Source organism: Amblyomma americanum, chromosome 6, assembly GCF_052857255.1.
Source record: "Amblyomma americanum isolate KBUSLIRL-KWMA chromosome 6, ASM5285725v1, whole genome shotgun sequence".
Taxonomy (NCBI): domain Eukaryota; kingdom Metazoa; phylum Arthropoda; class Arachnida; order Ixodida; family Ixodidae; genus Amblyomma; species Amblyomma americanum.
In genome coordinates, this window is record NC_135502.1 from 3,902,128 (window position 1) to 3,921,164 (window position 19,037).

Sequence of the window (19,037 nt, forward strand, 5' to 3'; positions counted from 1 at the left end):
AATTGTTTTAGCAATATCGTCGCCATTGATGCCATGGACCGGAACGCGCTTTAAAGCTTGAGCAACATCGAAACGCTCCGCAGCATCAGCTTTCGTTACCATGTCCTTCTAGGCAGTGGCACTACGGCAGGCGTTATCTACGACGTCGACGTAGCCATCTGCGACTCTGATCTGCTTGCCATCAATCGACGAACTGATAACAAGGCTGAATCAGAGGAGCAATAGATGTGCCTACTTGAAGGTGTTAACTGCCTTCTCAAGTCCGGCGACCGGGTGCGTTCACGTCACAAGGCAACTTCAACCGGAGCCATTGTGACATACTTCAGAAATAACAACCTAAAGCTCTTACAAGCCGATAAGGAGGGCGGTTTTGTTGTGTTATCTGAAGATAGTTTCTCGGAAAGAGGTGCGCAGGCACTAGAAAGGAATTTTGTGTCTGTCAAAGTTAAAGTAACTAGAGTTAAGAACAGAGCTGTTGCAGTATGTGAGCAGTTTGGTTTGGGCCGTCTTGGCAAACAGATAGAAAAACGTAAGAATAATGCTTAGAAAGCTTTCTGTTCAGTAAAAACTCATAAGCAATGTATGCCTTTTAGAAGAATATTAACATAAAAGTGGTCGTGGCAGAAGGAGCTAAGCCCGTTCTTGTTGAAGCATTTAAGTAAACTTGAAATAGGCGACCCATTTCTTACAAAAAAATCTGACGAAGTTCGTGACTTTCTGAAATCGTAATGTGATGTGTGGCACTCCCTCCTTTATCCCTTCCCTTACGGCGCGGTTCAGGTGTCCAACGATATATGAGACAGATACTGCGCCATTTCCTTTCCCCTAGAACCAATTATTATTATTATTATTATTATTATTATTATTATTATTATTATTATTATTATTATTATTATTATTATTATTATTATTATTATTATTATTATTATGTGGGGCGAGCCTTTTTCCGTGGATGGAGTGGATTTATTTTACTCTGTTCCTCACGAGGTGCTGTTCGCTGCAGCCCGAGAGTGTATAGAAAAAAACGATCCCATTTCCCTTCAGAACACTGTGGCAGTTTTCATTGACAATTTTTTAACCCTTCTAGAGTTTTACTTGCAATCGACTTTTATAACATTTGACCAGCAGTGTTCTCTGCAGAAAGCCGGCATATGTATAGGATCCTGTGTGGCACCGATATTGTGCAATATTTTTGTTTCAAAAATGGATCAAGTTTTACATCACGTTTTACCATCTAGGCGTGTTTTTTATGTTTTTAGATACGTGGACGATTTTTAAATATTTTTTATTAAGGACGGAAGTTTGAACTTCGAAGAGAGAATGCATGATATTTTAACCTTATTCCGACAACATGGAAATGGCTTGCAATTCAGTTGTGAAGTGCCTGAAGGTAACTTCCTGCAGTTTCTAGATATAAATATTGAGTTTTGTGAGGATCAGCTTTCTTGGGGATTTGCTCCTCGTGCATGAAGAGGGCTTCTGCCGTATGACTCCACTTATTCGAAGTTGATAAAAAAGAAGAATTGCTTCACTTTGCCTTAAATCCGCCCTCAAGAAATCGTGCCCACACAGGATGCAGTTCAGCTTTCAGAACCAATTGGCCAGGCTGTCTTCAGCCGGATTCCCTGATTCGGTTGTGATGGCAGTCGCCGAAAGCCTACAACAAAAAATGAAGACCATGGCGGTTAGAGCTGGAGAAGATCCTCCTCGAGAAAAGGTAGTGAGACCTGTGGTGGTGCCCTACGTACACAAGATAGCCCACAATTTAAAGAAGGTCGAAAGCAGGCATGGTGTGCCGCTTGTTTTTTCAGCCCCCCAAAAGCTCGGAAGTCTATGCTCGCGTGTCGAAAGAATACGTGAAGAGGAAAAAGGATGCGCCACTAAGCATGGGCGACCATTTATGAAGTGCGCCGAAGGGGTGGTGTATGAAATACCCCTCTCATGCGGTCACTCCTACCTAGAGCAAACCGGGCGCTGCGTCAATGACCGAATTAGGGAACATGAATGAAATGTAGAGCAAGATAAATAAGGGCCAAACATACCCAAGCATATTAGGTCTTTCCCGTCACGCTCCTGTGAGCCCCGTTTTTCAGGGGCGCGGATTCTAGCTACCAGTAAGGATAATTGCCTTTTCGGGAAAGGAAATGGCACAGTATCTGTCTCATATATCGTTAGACACCTGAAGCGCGCCGTAAGGGAAGGGATAAAGACGGGAGTAAAAGAACAAAGGAAGAAAGAGGTACGTTCCCGTAGTGGAGGGCTCCGGAATAATTTAGAGCACCTGGGGACCTTTAACGTGCACTGATATCGCACAGCACACGGGCGCCCTAGCGTTTTGCTTCCATAAAAACGCAGCCACCGCGATCGGGTTCGAAACCGGGAACTCCTAATTGAGGCTTTTTTTTTTTTATCGGAGAGGAAGGAAGCACGTGCGTGAGCTATCCATCCGTATCTTTGTATAAGGCTGAAAAAAAAATCGTTAACCAGTGCACTTGCATTTCGATCTTGATCTGATTGTGTTCCTTGCGTCTAATACAGCTATATAATTGTGTGTCGTGTCCCTCCGAATAAAGCAGTAGTAAGTGGCGCTTTGTCCCGTACCCTTCCTTGTGTCTGTGCGTGTCCGCGCCTTGTACACAAGATGGATCTGATCTGCCCATTTTGATTCAACCAGCTACCGACGGTGTAGCCATACTGCAAGCTCAGCGTCTTGGGAGGTCAAAGTGCATCAAGTTGACCTTCCAAGGGGACTGCATTCCAACGTACGTGAAGGTTGGGCACTTTCGGCATGCAGTTAGGCCTTTCGTCCCGAAGCCTCTCCTGTGCCGGAAATGCATGAAGGTAGGACACGTGAGCAGTGTGCGCAATTTCCCCATCGTGTACCTACGGTGTACTCAGCCACACATCGGCAATGCTTGCCGGGCAACAGTCCTTACGTGTGCCAATTGCCGCGGCCCTCATGACCTTGCCTCAAAACATTGTCCTCGCCTGAAAAGGGAACGGGCGGTACTCAAACAAATGACAAAATACAATTCCACACACGGAGAAGCTGCCGCTAAGGTGCGACGACGTTGTCACCCTCGTCACAGACCTTCTAAATGTGTGCTGAGGATTGGAAAGGATCGTCCAAGAATTTCCGCAACTTGTCCTCCCCATCTGCATACTACTTTAAAGAAAGGGAGCCATATGACTGGCGAGGTAGGGATGGTTGTCGCAGACGGGCCTTGACCATCCCTGCCTGAGCTACACACTCCCGCAGTGACCAAGCAGGTATTGCGTACTCACAGTCCCGAGCCTATTGCTAATCAAGCCTAAGTCCTAACTCCGGTCCAAGACCGGGACCGGCAAGTGACTTGGCCATCGCTCCCGAAGCAACCACCTCAGCACCGCGCACCCAGTTTGTTGAGCCTACTGCTGGTCGGGTAGTAGGTCAGAAACCGGACCAAGTCGCAGACGAGCAAGTGCTTGCAACGCTAAAGCCAATCGTGAAGGCCATGCGTGTGCTGCTTTCCAGCTTGCACATGCCAGCTGCACAGAATGCACTGCAGATGCTGGATTTGTTAAATCCAGTGCGTGCAGCTGTCCAATAGCTGGCACAACGCATCCTTCAGCCTCATCTTTCCGAAAAGAAGTCCGATGCTTACGTTGTCATCAACATTATCAGCCGCAACGGCAAGCAGCCTTTCTACACACTGGAACGTCTGCGCTGCCTGTCTGCCTTGTATTAGTGATGGAGGACTGAAGACGTGTTCTACTCAGGAGGAAGCGTTCTGCTGCCCTTAAGATGTGCAGGCTACAGCTGCGGTGACCTGTGACCGCATTGCTCTTCTTGTTCTTTTACGCCCCCCTCATCCCTCGCCCCCAGTGCAGGGTGGCCAACCAGAACATTCTACTGGTTAACCTCCCTGCCTTTCCTCTACCACCTCTCTCTCTCTCTCTTTATCAGTTTTTCCCATCTGTGCTTTGATGATTTCTGCTTGTTCACAGCGAGGCCATTGAAATATCGTGTCGTTGTCGTGTTGCGGGTCGATGCGGATGAAACCGCGCGCGGCGTTCTTCTTAGAAGTTACGCGTTCTACCTCAATTGGAACAACGATGATATCGCTTCCATTTTTGTAAGCGAGACGAGTTATACCCATCATCTTATCTGCATGCTCTTCATCATAAACTGTGAGAACGATGCTGTTGGCGACGTCGTCACAGCGCGGCGTTGCCAGCTCAGACTAATTCATCTTTCGGCGTCAGCATTCCTATAGCTTGGGCTATTGTGTTGCGAGGAATATTTCTTGCCTTAAACTTTTGTGTGGGCCTCATTAACAGTGAAAAGTGGCGCCGACTCACCCTGTCTTCACGGGTCCTCATGTGGCGCTTTCTGGGGCGGCGACGCTCCCAAGTTGTAAATATGCCGCCTTCGTCACCCATGGTCTGGTCGTATTCGGCTGGTTGATCCAACTCGTTCCCCGGGACGCTGGATTGAAGCTTAGCTTGCGCCTGTAACATGGCGTTCGCCGGTCTCAAGTCTATAGCTGTATCCAGACTGAGAGCTGGCGGAAGCGTCCGACTGTGCCATGCTGAACGCCGAGCACTGGCGTTAAAGGCACTGGCGCGTAGAGGGTACTCCAGAGCTAGGCCTAGGTCACCGCCACCACGAATTACAGTAAAAGTCCAGTAAATACGGAGCCGAGGCTCCAAAAAACTGCTCAGCACACACGAGAACCACTAAGGAGAGTATCCAGTCGTCCTCAGTATCTAGGCGCACATTTAACCGTTGTGTGACATTCCTTGTGTGTGCTACGAGGTTCCGCGTTCGACGGCGCGGCGTAGACGGAGACCCAGATGACAGCAGCATCATCAATTACCCAGCCATGCTCTTTGAGTGACGACCAGAACGAAGGGGTTTAAGCCCAACCGGACCCAACCGGACCCGCCGCCGCCGCCGCGGGGAAACGGGCTTTATCCTCCCCAATTGGCGTGGCGGTTCCAGGGGCGGGCCAGAGCGCGCCTTACCTTGAGGAGCGAGTGTCAGTTGATGGATGGAGAATGGAGGCCGGTGAACCGCGGGAACTGTCAAGCGGGCCAGAGCGCGCCTTACCACAGCCGACGCTATGCGCTACCTCGAAGACAACCTTCTTTCTCTCGAACTCAACACGTGAGGGGGGCGAGACCATAATTGCGGTGGTATGTTTGTGCGCCCAAGTGAAAGCCCTAGCCCCCCCTCCTTCCCCTCCGGCGTGGGCGTCCTCACCCTAGGGAGTGTGGAGAAGAGGATATAAAAATCGACAAGCAGTACGGAAGAAAAACGCTCAGGACGACATCGTTCGCCAAGAGGGCCTTCAGCGCCGAAACCCGACGGCGAGCAGCTACCACCAGCAACCGCTCGAGCCCAACTCCGGAGCCACTCCATCGCCCCCATGAAGTCGTCGGCACGTAAGCTCGGACGCCCCAGCCTCTGAATCTTAATCATGTATAATTATTTAATATATCTGTTTGTTTAAACTGAGCCATACGGTGTCTCTTTGCCTCTCCGTCCCGTGTGGACCTGAGCATTATGGGGGTCATCACACTGGTGTCAGAAGTGGGGTCTCAAAAGCAAATGTCCTCTGAATGCTGTGACATTCATGACTTCAAAATTGTAATCAAAAGGGAATCACGGGACTGATTGTGGGACTTTTACCCCCATTTGAGAGGCTTGAGGCACTGGAGGGCTTGAAAAAAAAAATGTCTGTATCTGAGGGAGCTCCCACTCCACAGCCGTCGCTCGGAACAAGCATGCTGGCATTAGGAAGCGTCATTCCGACGTTTACGGGAGATAAAACAGGGGTTCCAATCTGCGATTTCTTTTCCATGCTAGAAGAGATTGGGAAAATGTCAGGATGGTCCGATGCTCAAATGCTGGGAATGGCGAGGTGTAAGATGGCAGGAGGTGCTCATGATTTTGCATGGCGAGACGAAAAGGTAAAATCCACAAAATCATTTGCGGAATTTAAGAAGCTCGCGTTTGAGCATTTCGACACTGAACCACGTCACGTGCGGGTACAGAGGTTCCGTGACGCCGGACAGATGGTAGGGGAGGACGTGCGAACGTTTGCGTCACGGCTTCAGCGCTTAGCGCGCGATACGTTAAGCAGGGAGGAGGAAGGAGACCAGCTAAAAAAGAAATACGCGGAGGATATACTTAAAGAGGAAATGACCGCTTTGTTCGTGGCTGGTCTGCAAGACCCCGTGCGCCGGTTCGTGCTCTCGCGCAAGCCGAGCAATTTCGACCAAGCCGTGGAGGCCGCATTGGATGAGGAACAAAATGAGGCGTTAACGACAGCCGCAGCGAGAGTACGCGTCATAGAGAGAGCGGTGCACAACCCTGAGGTTGCTCTCTTGACAGAGCGGTTAGATCGCTTAGAACAGCTGCTATCTCAGCAGGTAGAATGCCAGGTTGAAGCGCGCGCTCAACAGCGCCCATTCGCTGGAAACCGGAGACCGCCACAAAGCTACAGGCGCGGTATGCGAAATTTGAAGAAATCGTATGCTTCGCTTGCCAGGGTCGCGGACGTGCGCCGTGGGGAGCCACAAAGAGAAGCAGGCGAGACACGCCCTAAGCAAGCCTACAGCGGGGCTCCAGATACCGAGACAAAAAACTAGTTAGTCCTCCCCAGCCTGAGGAGCGTGGGGAGGGAGCAGTAGATGATGAGGTGGTGGTAGTTTGTGTGGCCGACGAGGCATGCCCTGTTGTGCGTTGCAAGTTAAATGGTTGTTGTATGGAATTGTTGATAGATACGGGGTCAAAGGTGACATTGCTTAAGGAGAGCAGTTTTAACACGCTTCGAAGGAAGGGGGACCGCGAGGTGTTGGAAGCGTCTGGTGGTATGGCAACCAAATTTGTAGGCATAACGGGGGATCCTCTTGGCATAAGTGGACTCTACCGGTTACACTTCTCTCTCGGCGGAATTGCATTGGAGCACACCTGCTACGTATGCCCGGACACGGTGTCTCTGCCAAACGGAGTGTCAGGTATATTAGGGCAGGATTTTTTGAGAAAAGGGAAGGTAGTAGTCTCATTCTCTGAGGAAGAGGTTAATGCGGGCGGCTCAAAAGTTCCGTTTTTGAACAGGAGAGGGGCTGACATTCGCATTACCGATATTGACACCCGTCAAACAGTGGGATCATTCGAGAAGGTATATTCGCGGGTTGCCGTCCGGCTGGTCGTGGAGGCGGTCGTCCTTCCTTGGTCGGAGCACATTTTGTACGCGTTTGTGCCTTCAGATGTAGAGAGCGGCGCCGTGGGAGTGCTTGAGCCGGTCGACTCTCTCAGCAATGGCCTGAAGGCAGCCGCGTGCCTCGTGACAGTTAATGACGCCCACAGAGTGCCCCTACGGGTGGTTAACTGTAGCCAGCAGCCACTGAGCCTTCCCAAGAACAAAACATTGGCTTTCTTCACCTCTGCGATAGAGCAACGTGAGCCCACCGATACGGTACTCGCGACTGTAGAGCATGCTAGTCCTTCGGCTGCTCCAAAGGTGTCGTTCGATCTTTCTCACGTAAAATCCAGGGAGAGGGAGGCTCTGGCTGGTTTGCTGAACGACTACTCGGAGGGATTCGCCGCGTCAAACCTGGATTTGGGCTGCTGTGGCGTTATAAAGCACAGGATAGAAACCGGCACTTCATCGCCCGTTTACCAGCGTGCGTACAGGATTCCTTACTCCCAACGTGAGGAGATGGAGCGACAGGTGCAGGACCTGATTGATCGCGGCATTGTCGAACACTCAAAGTCACCCTGGGGAGCACCAGCACTATTAGTGGAAAAGCCAGATGGCTCGTATCGATTGGTAGTGGACTACCGCAAACTAAATGCCGTAACTCGCATCGATCCATACCCCATCCCCAATATACAGGAGACGCTTTCTCAGCTGGGCTCTGCCAGGTACTTCACGGTAGTGGACATGGCGGCGGGATTCTGGCAGATAGCAATGGATCCGGCAGATGCCGAGAAAACGGCATTCAACACGCCCTCAGGGCACTATGAATGGAAAAGAATGCCGATGGGTCTGGCCAACAGCCCTGCTGTCTGGCAGAGAACCGCTGATGTTATCCTGGCAGGTCTTCTGGGGAGGCTGTGCTTCGTGTATATGGATGACATTATCATATACAGTGACAGTTTTGAGAACCATTTGCGCGATATTGAGCAGGTTTTGGTGCGACTAAGAGGAGCGGGTCTCAAGCTGAAGCCCTCTAAGTGCCAATTCCTCAAAAACGAGGTGAAATACCTCGGGCACGTTGTTTCAGCTGACGGCGTGCGACCGGACCCTGAGAAACTAAGGTGTGTCTCGGATTTTCCATCCCCGACTAGCGTCCGCCAGGTCCGGCAGTTTCTCGGCCTGATCGGTTACTACCGAAGGCACATAGAGGAGTTCGCCAAGCTCGCTAAGCCGCTCACCGCCTTAACAGCCAAAAATGTCGCCTTTCGCTGGGACGAAAACGCGGAGGATGCTTTTGGGGCCCTGAAAAGGAAGCTAATGAGTGCACCGCTGTTGCGCCACCCGGATTTTAATTTGCCCTTCGTTATGGCCACAGATGCGTCAAAGTTCGCAGTTGGTGCCGTGCTATCTCAGGTTATCGAGGGCAAAGAACATCCCATTGCTTTTGCTAGCCGACAGCTGAGCCCCACAGAGCAAAAGTACGGAGCTACGGAAAGGGAGTGCCTCGCCGTTGTCTGGGCAGTAAAGCACTTCAGATGCTACCTTTACGGCCGCAAATTCAAGCTAGTCACAGACTGCCATCCTCTGAAATGGGTGATGAGTGTCAGGGACCCTAGCTCGCTACTCGCTAGATGGAATCTACACCTGCAGGAATACTGCTTTGAAGTTGAGCACAAGTCAGGAAAGACACATCTGAATGCTGATGCACTCAGCCGCACAGCTGCCGTGGCAGCTATAGATGAGTTTGTCCCCGTAGTCGACCCCGCCGAATTACGCACAGAGCAGTGCAAAGATCCTGACCTGAAGCGAATAATCGAAAGCTTAGAGGGCGCACCGTCTCACCCCGAACAGCTATGTTATTTCATTGGCAAAGACGGCACCCTGTGTCGGCGCACGAGGCCAACCAGGAAAGGGAGACCAGAGAAAACCGCTTGGGAGAGAGTCGTCATACCTCGGTCGTGGACAGAACGGGTTCTTCGCGCGTTTCACGATGCGCCATGCGCCGGTCATTTTGGCGTAGCGAAGACACGCAGGCGTGTGGAGCGTTTGTACTTTTGGAGTGGCATGCGACAGGATGTTAGAGACTACTGTGCGAAGTGTCATTCCTGTCTCGGAAGAAAAACACCCAAGGGACGAAGACCAGCTCCAATTCAGCCGTTCCCTGAGGTTTCGGCTCCCTTCGAGCGGACAGGTATGGACATAATGGGCCCATTGCCCACGACCACTTCCGGAAACAAGTACATTTTAGTATTTGTCGACCACCTTTCAAAATACGCGGAAGCGGTAGCACTCCCAGATCAGAAGGCAGACACGGTTGCAGGAGCATTTGTCGAACAGATCGTGCTCCGACATGGACCCCCGAGGCAACTCTTGACAGATCGGGGAACGAACTTCGTGTCGCAGCTAATGAGGAGAGTTTGCGAGCTGCTTAAGATCGCTAAGAAGCAGACAACACCGTACCATCCGGCTTGCAACGGCGCGGTGGAGCGACTGAACCAAACCGTGGCCGGGTTCCTGTCGCATTTTGTTTCGCGCGACCAGCGGGACTGGGACTTGTGGCTCCCGTATGCAATGTTTGCCTACAATTCCGCAGCACACGAGAGCACGGGCGAATCGCCATTCTTTCTTCTCTACGGCCGAGACCCGGACCAGCCTAGTGAAGTGCCAGAGGGCCCCCGTCGTGTCCCATACGCTTCACTGGACGACTATAAGGTTGAGCTAGAATCGCGCTTGCAAGTGGCGAGGGACATCGCAAAGGAGGCCTTAAAGAAAGCGGCGAAGCGCAGGAAGGAGGTGCACGATCGCAGTGCTAGAGACGCGCCGTTTAATGTGGGGGACAGCGTGTACATTGAAAACTGCCAAAGGCAGATTGGGCTAGCTCGTAAGTTCCAGACGAAGTGGAGAGGACCGTGCGAGGTTGTCGAGAAGCTTTCTCCGGTAAACTTCAGAGTCCGAGACGTGAACCGGCGCTTGATAAGGATACACGCAAATCGCCTCAAGTCGGCACCGGTTCAGTATTCACGAAATGAGGAAAGGGAAAGCGCCGATTTTGATGGGGACAGAAGTGAAGCGGAGCGCGCAGATAGTTCGCAAGAAACGCCCTCTCCTGCATTTGTTCGGCAGGCGCCAGAGGTGACGGCCGGAATGCCACCGGATTTACTTCATGCATTGCTAGAAGAAGAAGCGCGCGAGGTTGCCGCGCAGATAACGCCAGGAGAGGCTCCTGCCACGAGCCCTCGCGAGTCCCAAAGCAGACAAAGGGTCACAGACTTACTTAGTATGACTCATGAAGGCCGATATCCGCTGCGAAATCGGAAAGCTAAGTCGGACTAATGGCGTAAACAGAGCGGAGTTGTGAACTGGTTAGAATTGTGTAATGCCACAGCTCATAACATTGCTATGTGCTTATGTGTTAAGTTATCGGAGTTGGTAGTTAAACCTTTCTGTCATTAAGTAACACCTTCAGAGGAGAGCATGCATGCAGAACCTGCCCTACTTCCTTTCGTTATCTATATTTTTGTCTGTGCCGTGATCGTGCTAGAAGTGGGAGCTCCTTTGTAACTGTGGTAAATTTATTTCGTCCAGTTTGGACTAGAAAGGAGAGGCTTGGGTGCTGAGTTTCATGTTTATCTGTAAAAGAAGATCAGTGCTGCCCCTGGAGACGCCAGTTATGACAGCGGAGGCATACGGTGTTGTGCAGTGGTGTTGAGTGCAGCGAAAAGTGTTTTGTCGGACGCACTGTGCGAGGCGATTCAGAAAGACAAGGGGAGCTGCGTGGACTCAAATGTTCGGAGAACATTCTTCTGGAGGGTGAGCGAGTGTGACATTCCTTGTGTGTGCTACGAGGTTCCGCGTTCGACGGCGCGGCGTAGACGGAAACCCAGATGACAGCAGCATCATCAATTACCCAGCCATGCTCTTTGAGTGACGACCAGAACGAAGGGGTTTAAGCCCAACCGGACCCAACCGGACCCGCCGCCGCCGCCGCGGGGAAACGGGCTTTATCCTCCCCAATTGGCGTGGCGGTTCCAAGGGCGGCCCTCCCGAGCACATTCCAGGACAAGGCAACTGTCAGCGGGCCAGAGCGCGCCTTACCTTGAGGAGCGAGTGTCAGTTGATGGATGGAGAATGGAGGCCGGTGACCCGCGGGAACTGTCAAGCGGGCCAGAGCGCGCCTTACCACAGCCGACGCTATGCGCTACCTCGAAGACAACCTTCTTTCCCTCGGACTCAACACGTGAGGGGGGCGAGACCATAATTGCGGTGGTATGTTTGTGCGCCCAAGTGAAAGCCCTAGCCCCCCCTCCTTCCCCTCCGGCGTGGGCGTCCTCACCCTAGGGAGTGTGGAGAAGAGGATATAAAAATCGACAAGCAGTACGGAAGAAAAACGCTCAGGACGACATCGTTCGCCAAGAGGGCCTTCAGCGCCGAAACCCGACGGCGTGCAGCTACCACCAGCAACCGCTCGAGCCCAACTCCGGAGCCACTCCATCGCCCCCATGAAGTCGTCGGCACGTAAGCTCGGACGCCCCAGCCTCTGAATCTTAATCATGTATAATTATTGAATATATCTGTTTGTTTAAACTGAGCCATGCGGTGTCTCTTTGCCTCTCCGTCCCGTGTGGACCTGCGCATTATGGGGGTCATCACAGTTGAAAAAAAGAACATTTCACGAAGCGCACGCACAGCGTGTACCTTCCGCTCCGTCCGGAACGCTTCTCCAGTGAAGGGATAAAGGAAGGAGGGAAAGAAGAAAGGAAGAATGACGGAACTGAAAATTGAAAATTGGATTTTGAGCAAAGGCGACGCGCGGCGTACACCTGTGGCTCGGAGAAACTAGTGGCGCATGCGCAGTAGTGACTAGCGAAGCTTACACTAGGCTAGTCAGCGGCGCATTTCGAGTAAGCTTCGCTAGTCACTACTGCGCATGCGCCACTGCTTTTGAACATTGATTCTGCTGAGGTATTATGTGGAAGGCAAGAGGCCTCCTCGCTCCCGCGGCTTTTCCCCGTGTTGTTTGTGCAGCTGGTATCATTCGATGCCGACCGAATAGTTCAGGGACGAATATCGAGGGGGAGTGGGGACGCTCGCATGCTTTGTCCCCCCCCCTATAAGAGAAAGGCGGTCGCAAACCCCTGTCCCCGCGGCGATTTACGCCACTGGAGCTTGCTGCGGTGACTCGGGCTGCCGACGTCATGTCCCGACATGACCTACATGATGCAGTGCGGGACCGCGCAGTGGCCCAGGGACCCAGCAGGGTCTAAAACTCATTTGCAGAAATAAAGTTTTTCTGTCTGTCTGTGGAGGTAGTCGTCAAAAAAAAGATGCAATTGTTAGTAAACGATGTCGCAGCTTCTGAACCACTCTCAATGTATCCGAAGTGGACCGAGGGGCTAGAATAAGTTTACAGAATTTCATTATTTGGGCAAAGTAACCTTGTAATAAAAATATTTTGCGGCGTTCATTTTAACACGAAGCTCCTCTTCGGAGCTATTAAACTGACTCATCCTTATAGGGTCACCAGAACACTCTGATCGGCGTAATGTAGCGACACGGCGTGATAAATGCAATAAGTATCTAGTCATCCCGGGAACGACGCTGTTGTTTTTCTTTGTTTTTAGGGGAATGAAACGATTGATGCACATTTTGACAAGATCGTCAAAAACTTGTTAAAGTACAGGCATCACTAGTGGAGCTTATTTGCTCAAACTCGTCAAAGTAATCGCATAGAGAGTTACTGATAGATCATCTGCGCGGTTAAAATCAGGAAACGTGCAGTAAAGAAGAAGATTTACGAACTGTGCAAGGAGTTGAAACGAACACAGCTTTGTGATAGGATACCTCTGAATCACACTGCACGTATAAATTTTGTTTACAAAAGATACGGTACGGTAAGAAAGACCAAGTGTAGAACTGCTGCCTGCCGAGTGCATTCTCGAGCGACTTGACTTAAGAAACAAGACAATGAAAAGTATACAAGCTCACTTCTAACATACACTTCATATCTACTCACTGTCATAGTTGAGCAGTCGATGCCAGACCCATAAAAATTATATTTGAAGAAGTATTGTAGTCATGTAATAACCTACTCAGAGTATGTGCTCCCTGTCGAGGTGTAAATATTTTGCTTTTTAGAAGGCTCACTGCAAGCGTTATTCTATTTTTCCCATGCTTCATGAGTGTTTATTGAGTCTATCACAATTATGTACTGTCTTTTTTTTTTCGGCAAAACCGATGAAGGTATGGCTGGCCACCCTTCCATGTACTGTTAATATACTGCAGATTAGTTGCTGAAGTTACATCAAAACCACCTCCTCTTTGCTGCCTCTTCTTCTGTGTAATGCGGCAAAATAATGTCATATTGATCGTAGTTATCGGCTTCCACTGTTTTTGTTGCGTGTTTTATCCAGCGCGAGTTTCCGAGGGAATTGCACCACGAAACAAATCCAAAATCGTAATGACGCTTCGCACTTCTGGTCTTGTTAAGAAAAATTTTGCTTGCGTAGTCTCTTGCCGGGTAGCACCGCACGGTGTGGATCACCGGAAAAGTAAAAAAGCATTCTTCTTTATCATTGCAGCGTCGACAGAAAAATTATGATAGGGGAGAACATTCTGAGCTGTAAATTAATTACTTGCAATGTTTGTTTAGGCACAAAGAAGGGTTCGTCGCACCTGTGCGGGCCAGATTAAACACAGGCGAAAGAGCCTCGATAGATTGAGTTGCGAAGGCCATGGGCTCAGCAGTGCAAACTTGAGACAACAAATTACAGAACGACCGCTCTCTGTGTGGAACGTCCTTTCAGAGAACGTGAGAGGCAGGGTTGTTTTTGAAAGCTTTCCGGCGCATGTTTACACCAAACGCTGCAGTTTCGAGTGTGGGCAAGCAAGAGAAAGCGGAAGTTCGAGCATTCTGTTTATTTCAAGAATTATGGTGGCACATGTATTTATCCTTCAGGAAAGGCTTCAAAACAAAATTCAACAACTCCGCACATATAATCAAATGAAATATACTTCTTACCGGGCGAGTTGGTTCATGGTTCTAAAGTCACAACTCGTTGCGCTTACACACAAGACCGACACAAGACACGAGGTTGATGGGACTGGCACAATGCACTAGTGCCGTCAGCCTCGTCTTCTGTGTCTGTCTTGTGCGTCCGAGCAATTCGTTGTAATTTCAAAAACAACTGGCCCGATGGCTTCAAGGTATACGCCCCTTGTAAAGGTGGGGTCACAAGTGACATCCCTTGCGTGAAAGCACTCTGTATTGCAAAACTCTTTAAGATAAAGTTTCAGAAAATGATAATTTTTCAGAGCACACGCTACCTGATTTCTTGTTGTACCACCACCAGTAACAGTACAGTGCAGTGAATAGTTTTGTTGGTCTTGCGCGGCGATCCCGCCTCCATGTGTTCAAATAGCTGTTTGCAGGGCCAAAGAAGAACTACATTAAATCTTAATATATAAAAGAACAACATATTTAATTTAAGCTAACCCTCCTTAAACTTCGAAGTATTAAAATCCACAGGTATTAAAAATGACAAATATTAGGTGGGGGCAACCTAAAGAGAATGAAAAATAATAAGCCCCGACTGCACCGCTGGCGTACAACAGGCTTAATCCAATCTTAAAATAAATAAAAGGCTCGAAGGCAATGGTATACTTTTGCCACCCGTAGGTGGGGAAAATGGAAAATAATAAGGGGGGAGGGGGGTAAAGGCTACATAGCGACCCACAGCCGGGGGAGCGGGCCCGGGTAGACTCCCTTGATCTACCCTGGGACGTAGCGGAGGGGATTGGATAACGGGTTGTGGGAATTGGGAATTGGGATGGGGTTATGGGAATTGGGAAGGGAATGGGGACAGCGAGTTGTGGCTCTGATCCTTCAATTGTCTCGACTCCATTGCTGGCCTGTCTGGCCAGGACAGGGAGAGCATCGAGATTGCCCAATGGTGCGGCTCCCCTCACGGGATGCCCGACCACTCACAAACACAGCGGGCTCCGACCGCCGGAGACAGGAAAACCTAACCCGGGGTCAGCTACCTCGGGCTCCTCCCCGACTTTGAGGGTTCGTTTCGGACCTTCCAGCTACTAGCCGTCGAGTGCTGTTCCCGGTTTATCAGACTCCGGAAGTATGTGTGGTGTGGTCCAGCCAGTAGAGGCTTATTAGGTCGTCAGCCTATCGACTCTCCGGCCCTCGGCGCCATGACCTAACACCTCCGGGGGGACCCACCTGTGCTTCCAACCAACCAACTATGCACTTATTTTCTCCCCTAGCTATTAAAAAATGACAGGCAATTTTTGCCTAATTCTATAAACTTGCGAAATCACAATCATGACCACCGCCAGAAAGGCAACCACATAAAAACACATCACCGCCGCGCGGTTGCTCGCATGATTCCGGCGCCAATCGCTTCCCTTAATGGTGTTGATTCCCCGCATGGCTCGGTCCTGTTACCTTTTATATTAAACGCCACACTCATAGCTTGCCACCGCCCTCCACGCGATCCCTCACCTTCGACACACCTTCTATGCGGACGACATCACGCTGTGGGCCACCCATGACAGTGACTGAACCAAAGAGGAAACCCTACGAAGCGTTGCTAACATCACACAACAACACGCGAGAAATATCAGACTTTCCTGCTCACCAGTGAAGTCCGAATTCCTTCTCAAACGCCCCACAACCCACTATCTAACCATTATCGCTGCCTTAGACGGACGACCCAACCCGGAGGTGGATGCACTCCGGGTCCTGGGCCTTCCCATCCAAAACAACGGACACATCAGCTTTACCATCCGGAAATTCAAGCAGGTGACAGAAGCTATCTCGCACATCATCACACGGGTCTCTGGAAAACACTATGGCATGAAGGAGCACGACCAATGTCGCCTTATCCATGCCTTTATACTCCGTCACTTCCTATAAAGAATTCCTTATATTCGCCGCCGACTAAAGGAGATACCCACCGTGGATGGCATGCTACGCAAGGCATACAAGGTGGCTGCCCACGTTCTCCCACACACACGAACCGAAACGTTGTTACATCCGACTGTTCATAACGCAAGAAACGAACTCATTGAGGCTCACAAACAAGCACAATACATTCGACTTTCCCAGTCATCCACTGGTCACCGCATCCTCAACACCCTCAAAATCTGTATACCCGCTACAGACCCTTTTCACCTCCACAACCCACGATCTATACACTCGCAAATCCTAGTCAAACCTATTCCCCGAAACACCCACCCCACTACTACCAGGCCCACCGCGCGGACCGTGCGCCGGCACTCACAAACACTTCGAGTCGGAATCTTACGCCGTATGGGTGTACACGGCCTACACGGTCTCCGAAGCAGCAGCAGATGTTGTAGATCACACCCTACAACCTATTGCTACGTTTCCCGTCCCACCTTCCTCCACCCCCGAAACCACTTAGGAGGCAGCGATAGCGCTCGCGCTTACTCGCACGGAAGCCCACTATATACTAACCGACTGCAAAACCGCCCTCCTAAATTTCTTGGAGAGGGAGACCCCCCGAGACTGCTTTTTGAATTCTCACCTCGCTGCCCGCTTACCCACCCCGCCATGTGGGGCTGATCTGAGTGCCTGCGCACTCCGGTACTCCCGGCAAAGAGGCCGCCGATGACCGCGCCCGAGGCTTCGAGGCTTATAAACTGGGCAGCGGCGGACACATAGCCGGGCTCTTCCCGGGAGTACATGCGCACCTTCAGCGAGCTGACCCAAGCCTGCAAAGACCACGCCAGCTCTACCCCTCTCCTCCCTGGATAATTCACCAGCTCCTCTAGTTACACCTTCAGACCCTCACCTTTTCACCGACCTATATCCTCTCCCGGATCCACCCGGGATCCTACACCCCCACCTACTTTCTCTGTACCCACCCACGCGCCACCGTCACCCACATCCTCTTCCAATGCCCGGCAGATCCTCCCCCGCGTATCCTGGAGCACCTGACCAGCTGATAGGAAAGGGAGACCCTGTTCGCTCATCGGACCCGGACACCCAAAGCTTCGACAGACCGGGCCGCCGACGCCATGGACCATCATGGACTCATGAACTCATCATGGACTCACGGTGGCTGAGTGGTTATGGCGCTCGGCTGCTGACCCGAAATACGCGGGTTCGATCCCGGCCGCGGAGGTCGAATTTCGGTGGAGGCAAAATTCTAGAGGCCCGCGTACTGTGCGATGTCAGTGCACGTTAAGGAACCCCAGGCGGTCGAAATTTCCGAGTCCTGAGTCGCTTTGGGACGTTAAACCCCCATAAACAAAACTAAGTCAGTAGGTGACTAGACTAATTGCCTTTTAACAGATGGTAGACATTCTTTCTCTTCAAATTCCTGCAGAGCTCGGTATGGCCTAAGTGGTGCGTGCTGACGTGTTCACGAAGGCACTGAAGTGCCCGTCCTTTCCTTCTCTCTATCTCCGACCGTGTTCTGCAGGATGCGTTCTGACGTCAGTATTATGCCTTCTTGCGATTTTCATGTGTTCTCTGTCCTGTACTTTCGTTTGTACTCTATAAGTTGCAGCAAAAGCAAATACCATGCGCCCAAGGAGAACATACTGTTCCCACAACTAAAGTTTTCAGCTCACTAGTATAGACGATGACACAGACAGACTCACTGCCACACTTAAAGAGTTCGGATTATTTACAACTTAATTCCAGTGTCAGGTTCCATTTCTTCTACTTTCCTAAGAACTAATTTAGAAAATGGTGTAGCTGCGAAGGCAGTTATTGCGTGTTAGAACCACTGACCACGCTTGAAGCAAAATTTAAAAAAAAAGACTATAGTTGATAGTTTATGAGAAAAGAAGGTGGTGTTTAGAGTGGTGCTCGCAAAATACAACGCGACAGTTACTGCAGCACAAAAGTTTTAAAATAAACAACCGAAAAAAATTCGTCTCGAATCTCTGAGTGCGGCATGACTAATGCGATTGGTTGCACGATTATGGTTTATTTGAAATCCGCGAGTCTGAAACCGAGCATGTTATTATGAACACTTGCCTATATGACGCACTTGTGGCTGTATCTGCTGGCAAGATGTCCGTACGTGATTGATGACTTCATATAAGTTTGTATAAATTTTGTACTTGTGGCTGTGTGTACTTGTTGAGTTCTATGCATCCACCCTGTAACGATCATACGGCTGACAGTATCAAACAAATAAATAAATAAATAAATAAAAAATAATAAATAAATAAATAGGCCCCTTGGAGTCACCATACCCCTCCTGGTGCACTGGTGCAACGGTCAAGTGATGCGCCACTACCCAGCGATGGCAGCAGGTGCTCCCAGCGGTGGGCCTTGTGCGGCCCAGGTTTCTCTTCCCGAGCGACCAATTAATAATTTGCCTGCCACCTGTCGCGGTGGACAGCTTGCTCACTTTCCTGTCTGCAGGTTGCGATAACGCCGCAGGGTAACGTGACCTAGGTGGCTCACCTGCCTCCTCGGTTGCCCTCTGGGGGCCACCTGCCAGATCCAGGCCCTTGATTTTTCTCTCACAACGCTGGCGCCGACACCGGATTTTCTGGAGAATGGGGCATTTAAAGCTATCGAGTTAATCAACTGCGTGTAAGTTTTGCGAAAACAATAAAGCGTATGTAACGGTTTGTTTGTTTTACACCATCCGGGAAATTATCACTTCATCGACTCTATGCTTTCCACAGAGTCAGAAAGTGTACGGTAAGGGTTAACCTGCGTACCAACATATTCCCAGAAAAAAACTTGGACCCGCAGACTGAAATTCCGCTGACAGCCTCCTGAATATGTCTCTCAGTGCCGTCACGCTGAAGAGTCTTCCTTTTTTTTTACTCCGTGCTTTACATTCC

At 50.4% G+C, this 19,037-nt stretch overlaps 1 long non-coding RNA gene across 1 annotated transcript in view; it reads right to left on the bottom strand.

The window, feature by feature from the left end:
* Positions 1-944: 944 nt before the first annotated feature.
* LOC144094526 (uncharacterized) overlaps positions 945-19,037 on the bottom strand; it is an 81,090-nt gene continuing 62,997 nt past the window's right edge. Inside the window, exons 4-5 of the long non-coding RNA XR_013306514.1 lie at positions 4,342-4,491; positions 945-1,657 (exon numbers count right to left, since the gene is read on the bottom strand). This is a non-coding gene — a long non-coding RNA (uncharacterized LOC144094526). The remainder of the gene's footprint in view (positions 1,658-4,341; positions 4,492-19,037) is intronic.